This window comes from Lolium perenne, chromosome 7 (assembly GCF_019359855.2).
Source record: "Lolium perenne isolate Kyuss_39 chromosome 7, Kyuss_2.0, whole genome shotgun sequence".
In the NCBI taxonomy this organism is placed as follows: Eukaryota; Viridiplantae; Streptophyta; class Magnoliopsida; order Poales; family Poaceae; genus Lolium; species Lolium perenne.
In genome coordinates, this window is record NC_067250.2 from 48,318,461 (window position 1) to 48,325,762 (window position 7,302).

Genomic DNA, 7,302 nt, shown 5'->3' on the forward strand with positions numbered 1-7,302 from the left:
CTAGGGTAACTTGCAAGAGTATAGCTTGCCTTGGTTGGTACAGTGGTCAAAGCTTTCTTCTTCCTCCTGGTAGTAGACCTCCTCCTCCTGGTACTCCTCGGTACCAGCGTCTATAAACGAATACGAGGTATACAATCACCAAACAAATCTTAAGGCTAGACTAAGCACACAAATGGTTCACACAAGCTATTCTAGCATCACAACATCAATCACCAAGGGTTGGCTTGGTGTTTTAAGAAAACCTGTAAGAGAAATAATTTCCTCTCATTGAATTTTATTAAGATTTAATTTCCTTAAATAATAAGTGTGAGATTATGTTGACCAAGATCAACACTTCTCCCTTATCATTTGAGAAAAAGGATTTAAATGAGGTACTAAACCTCATACATTTTAAATACTACTATTGCAACAATTTAATATCCCTAAGTAAGTCACTATGAGATGCTATAGACCAAAGTCAACACTTCATATTGAATTTCTTAGGACCATGATTTAAATGAGAGGAAGCCTCTGCTGGCGTGCAGTTGACGTGGGAGTTAGAAATCTCTGTGGTGTAATTTTCCTTCACGTCTCCGGCAACGGCGCCAGAAATTTAGCTTGTTGACGCGTAAAGCACACGCCCGTTGGGAACCCCAAGTGGAAGGTGTGATGCGTACAGCAGCAAGTTTCCCTCAGTAAGAAACCAAGGTTTATCGAACCAGTAGGAGTCAAGGAGCACGTGAAGGATTCCCCTCTCCGGCAGGGTGCTGGAGGCGATCTCCTGAATCCCCCGAGATGGGATTGGCGGCGGCGGCGCCTCTGGAAGGTTTTTCGTATCGTGGCTCTCGGTACTGGGGTTTTCGCGACGAAGGCTTTAAGTAGGCGGAAGGGTAGGGTTGGAGGCGGCGCGAGGGCCCCACACGCTAGGGCGGCGCGGGCCCCCCTTAGGCCGCGCGGCCCTAGTGTGGCGGCGCCTCGTTGCCCCACTTCGTAACTCTTTCGGTCTTCTGGAAGCTCCGTGGAAAAATAAGACCCTGGGTGTTGATTTCGTCCAATTCTGAGAATATTTCCTTTGTAGGATTTCTGAAACCAAAAACAGCAGAAAACAACAACTGGCTCTTCGGCATCTCGTCAATAGGTTAGTGCCGAAAAATGCGTAATAATGACATAAAGTGTGTATAAAACATGTGAGTATCATCATAAAAGTAGCATGGAACATAAGAAATTATAGATACGTTTGAGACGTATCAAGCATCCCCAAGCTTAGTTCCTACTCGCCCTCGAGTAGGTAAACGATAAAAAAGATAATTTTTGAAGTGACATGCTATCATAATCTTGATCATTACTATTGTAAAGCATATGAGATGAATGCAGCGATTCGAAGCAATGGTAAAGATAATGACTAAACAATTGAATCATATAGCAAAGACTTTTCATGAATAGTACTTTCAAGACAAGCATCAATAATACTTGCATAGGAGTTAACTCATAAAGCAATAGATTCTTAGTAGAAAGTTTTGAAGCAACATAAAGGAAGATATAAGTTTCAGCGGTTGCTTTCAACTTCAACATGTTTATCTCATGGATAATTGTCAACACAAAATAATATGATGAATGCAAATAAGCAAGTATGTAAGAATCAATGCACAGTTAACACAAGTGTTTGCTTCTAAGATAGAAAGAAGTAGGTAAACTGACTCAACATAAAAGTAAAAGAATGGCCCTTCGCAGAGGGAAGCAGGGATAAAATCATGTGCTAGAGCTTTTCAAGTTTTGAAATCATAAAGAGAGCATAAAAGTAAAGTTTTGAGAGGTGTTTGTTGTTGTCAACGAATGGTAGTGGGCACTCTAACTCCCTTGCCAAGCAGACTTTCAAAGAGCGGCTCCCATGAAGGACGTTATCTCTACCACCAAGGTAGATCATCCCTCTTCTCTTTTGTTTACATATGTACTTTAGTGTAGTTTATTTTTATTTTTGGGTGACACTCCTTCCAACCTTTGCTTTCACAAGCCATGGCTAACCGAATCCTCGGGTGCCTTCCAACAATCACATACCATGAAGGAGTGTCTATTTGCAAAATTAAGTTGCTTACTGATGAATCAGAGCAAAACATGTGAAGAGAATTATTAATGAAAGTTAATTAATTGGGGCTGGGAACCCCGTTGCCGGCTCTTTTTGCAAAATTATTGGATAAGCGGATGAAGCCACTAGTCCATTGGTGAAAGCTGCCCAACAAGATTGAAAGATAAAACACCACATACTTCCTCATGAGCTATAAAACATTGACACAAATAAGAGATAGTAACTTTTGAATTGTTTAAAGGTAGCACACGAAGTATTTACTTGGAATGGCAGAAAAATACCATGTAGTAGGTAGGTATGGTGGACACAAATGGCATAGTTTTTGGCTCAAGGATTTTGGATGCACGAGAAGTATTCCCTCTCGATACAAGGCTTAGGCCAGCAAGGTTGTTTGAAGCAAACACAAGTATGAACCGGTACAGCAAAACTTACATAAGAACATATTGCAAGCATTATAAGACTCTACATTGTCTTCCTTGTTGTTCAAACCCTCACCAGAAAATATCTAGACTTTAGAGAGACCAATCATGCAAACCAAATGTCAACAAGCTCTACAATATTTCTTCATTAATAGGTGCAAAGTACATGATGCAAGAGCTTAAACATGATCTATTAGAGCACAACAATTGCCAAGTATCAAATTATTCAAGACATTATACCAATTACCACATGTAGCATTTTCTGTTTCCAACCATATAACAATTAACGAAGCAGTTTCAACCTTCGCCATGAACATTAAGAATAAAGCTAAGAACACATGTGTTCATATGCAACAGCGGAGCGTGTCTCTCTCCCAAACAAAGAATGCTAGGATCCAATTTTATTCAAACAAAAACAAAAACAAGAAAATAAAGACGCTCCAAGTAAAGCACATAAGATGTGATGGAATAAAAATATAGTTTCACTAGAGGTGACCTGATAAGTTATCGATGAAGAAGGGGATGCCTTGGGCATCTCCAAGCTTAGATGCTTGAGTCTTCTTGAAATATGCAGGGATGAACCACGGGGGCATCCCCAAGCTTAGAGTTTTCACTCTCCTTGATCATATTGTATCATCCTCCTCTCTTGATCCTTGAAAACTTCCTCCACACCAAACTCAAAACAAACTCATTAGAGAGTTAGTGCATAATCAAAAATTCACATGTTCAGAGGTAACATAATCATTCTTAACACTTCTGGACGTTGCACACAGCTACTGAAAGTTAATGGAACAAAGAAATCCATCAAACATAGCAAAACAGGCAATGCGAAATAAAAGGCAGAATCTGTCAAAACAGAACAGTCTGTAAAGACGAATTTTTCTGGGGCACTAAACTTGCTCAGATGAAAATGCTCATATTGAATGAAAGTTGCGTACATATCTGAGGATCACGCACGTAAATTGGCAGATTTTTCTGAGTTACCTACAGAGAATACTACTCAAATTCGTGACAGCAAGAAATCTGTTTCTGTGCAGTAATCCAAATCTAGTATCATCTTTACTATCAAAAACTTTACTTGGCACAACAATGCAATAAAATAAAGATAAGGAGAAGTTGCTACAGTAGTAACAACTTCCAAGACTCAAATATAAAACGAAAGTGCAGAAGTAAAATAATGGGTTGTCTCCCATAAGCGCTTTTCTTTAACGCCTTTCAGCTAGGCGCAGAAAGTGTGAATCAAGTATTATCAAGCGACGAAGCATCAACATCATAATTTGTTCTAATGATAGAATCAAAAGGCAACTTCATTCTCTTTCTAGGGAAGTGTTCCATACCTTTCTTGAGAGGAAATTGATATTTAATATTACCTTCCTTCATATCAATAATAGCACCAACAGTTCGAAGAAAAGGTCTTCCCAAAATAATGGGACAAGATGCATTGCATTCAATATCCAAGACAACAAAATCAACGGGGACAAGATTATTGTTAAACGTAATGCGAACATTATCAATCCTCCCCAAAGGTTTCTTTGTAGAATTATCAGCAAGATTAACATCCAAATAACAATTTTTCAATCGTGGCAAGTCAAGCATATTATAGATTTTCTTAGGCATAACGGAAATACTTGCACCAAGATCACATAAAGCATTACAATCAAAATCATTGACCTTCATCTTAATGATGGGCTCCCAACCATCTTCTAACTTCCTAGGGATAGAAGTTTCAAGTTTTAATTTATCTTCTCTAGCTTTAATGAGAGCATTTGTAATATGTTTTGTAAAGGCCAAATTTATAGCACTAGCATTAGGACTTTGATACGACCAAAACGTATCTACTTTCCCGAACACTTTTGCTATTGTTTTGCCTCTAATTTGTGTATTTTGGATGCAACTAACACGGACTAACGCTGTTTTCAAAGAATCGTTGCAGTGTCTCGTTTTTGTGCAGAAATCCAACTTTCAGGAAAATCCTCGGAATTTATGCAGAAGGTCCTATTTTCCCAGAATATTGGCGGAGCCAGAAGGGCAAGCCAGGTGGGGGCCCGAGGGCCCCACACACTAGGCCGGCGCGGCCCAGGAGGGGCCCGCGTGGCCCTACTGTGTGGCGGCCTCGGTCAGCCCCCGACGCCCTCCTTCGGACTATTTATTGCCTTCGACCTAAAAACGCAGGCGGAGAAGTCGAAGTCGCCAGAAAGCCTCCAGAACGCCGCCACATCGCGAAACTCCATCTCGGGAGCCAGAAGTCTCCGTTCTAGCACTCCGCCGGGACGGGGAATTGGAGGAGATCATCGCCATCATCATCACCGACGCCTCTCCATCGACCAGCAATGTTCCCCCCATCCATGTGTGAGTAATTCCCCCACTGTAGGCCGAAGGGGATGGTAGGGATTGGATGAGATTGGTCATGTAATAGCATAAGATTGTTAGGGCATAGTGCCTAGTGTCCGAAATTGGTACTTTGATGATATTGTTGCAACTTGCTATGCTTAATGCTTGTCACTAGGGCCCGAGTGCCATGATCTCAGATCTGAACATGTTATTATTTCATCATGATATTCATTGTTTATGGTCTTACCTGCAAGTTGTATACACATGTCGCTGTCCGGAACCAATGGCCCCGAAGTGACAAGAATCGGGACAACCGGAGGGGATGGTAGTGATGTGAGGATCACATGTGTTCACGGAGTGTTAATGCTTTGCTCCGGTACTCTATTAAAAGGAGTACCTTAATATCCAGTAGATTCCCTTGAGGCCCGGCTGCCACCGGCTGGTAGGACAAAAGATGTTGTGCAAGTTTCTCATTGCGAGCACGTACGACTATAATTGGAACACATGCCTATTGATTGCTTTGTACTTGGACACCGTTTTATTATTATCTGCAAATGCCCTGCTATGATTGTTACATGAGTTTCTCTCATCCATGCAACACCCGTTATCCGTCCCCGTGCCTACAGTATTTTAATCCTGCTGTTTACTATAATCACTACTGCTGTCTCTGTTACTCTGCTGCTGTTATTTCACTACTGCTACTGCTATAAAACTATTACTACTGATAAACTCTTGCGAGCAAGTCTGTTTCTAGGTGCAGCTGAATTGACAACTCCGCTGTTAAGGCTTTCAAATAATCTTTGTCTCCCCTTGTGTCAAATCAATAAATTGGGATTTACTTCCCGCGAAGACTGCTGAGATTCCCTATACTTGTGGGTCATCAAGACTGTTTTCTGGCGCCGTTGCCGGGGAGCATAGCTTTATTTGGAAGTTCACTTGGATTGATATTGTTCGCTGCAAATTCTCCATCATGGGTAAAACTCGCGATCCTAAAGTCGCCATATTACCATCCACTACAAGAAAAGGTACAACTCTGAGTACCTCTGCTACTCTTGATTCACCATCTGTGATAAGTCAACTTGTTTCACCGCCGCAAGCTTCACTTGCTGGTACGTCTGCTGAATCTGAAAACTCTCATAATATTGATAATGTTTCTGCTGTGCTTGATGATAGTGGTTCATTGGGATCCTTTCTAGATGCTACAATTGCTAGGTCTGGACAAATTGAAAATACTGAAACTCCTAATGCTGCTACACCTGTTAATTCACCTGAACTTGATTATTCCAGTGATGATCCTGATGAGGATTATGTGGAGCTTAATGATGATTTTATTAATAGATGCAATGCTACTGCTGATGCAAGAAAAATTAAAAAGTTTCTCACACAATATACTGTTAGACATAAGTTATCTCCTGATCCTAAATTTGCTACATCTCCTATATGCATTAAGGATAATGATTTTGATTTTTCTCTTGATCTATCTCATATAGCTATTGTAGAGAAAACACCCTTTTGTGGTACTGAAAAAGAAAGTGCTGTAGAACACATGATTGAACTTTCTTCTATGAGTAGCTTGTTTTCTGATGATGTCAAGTTGCGTACTTACTTTGTCGCTAAAATTTTTCCTTTCTCATTAAAGGATGATGCTAAAACTTGGTATAATAATTTGCCTCCTGGTTCTATTAAAAGTCCAACTGAGTTGCGTGATGTTTTCTTTCGAAAATACTTTCCCGCTAGTGCTCAACATATTGCTTTACAGAAAATTTATAGGTTTGACCAGGGAGATGAAGAGAAATTGCCTGAGGCATGGGCAAGATTTTGTTCTCTTATCAGAGCTCGACCTGGACATGATTTAGAAAAGAATGATCTACTTGATATATTTTATAGTGGACTAACCATTGAGTCTAGAGCATATTTGGATAGTTGTGCTGGTTGTGTTTTCAGGAAAAGAACTCCAGACGAAGCTGAAGAATTATTGGCTAGAATAAGCCGGAATCATGATGATTGGAATACACCTGAACCAACTCCAACGCCAATATTGAAGAAGAGGGGGTTAATTGAATTGAATGATGAAGATATGAGGGAAGCTAAGAAGTCTCTCAAGGAGAAAGGTATTAAATCAGAAGATGTGAAGAATCTACCTCCCATAGAAGATATATGTGAGATAATTCCCCCTTCATCCATGATTGAGGTAAACTCCCTTCAACGCTTTACTAGGGAAGATATTCTGTATTCGAAACCTCCTGCGCAATGCTTAGATGAGTTTGATAATTATATTGTTAAGCAAGAAAATTTTAATATGAGAGTAGAGAATCACCTAATGGAAAATTCTCAAGCTATTAGCAATTTGCATGATATTGTGGAGAGAACCTCCAATGATGTTAAGATGCTTGTTAAACATTTTCAAATGGTTCAAACTCAAATTGATCAACTCACTAAAGTGCAAAGTGACTTGCAAAAAAATAATTCTAAAGAGAAACATGCTTATGA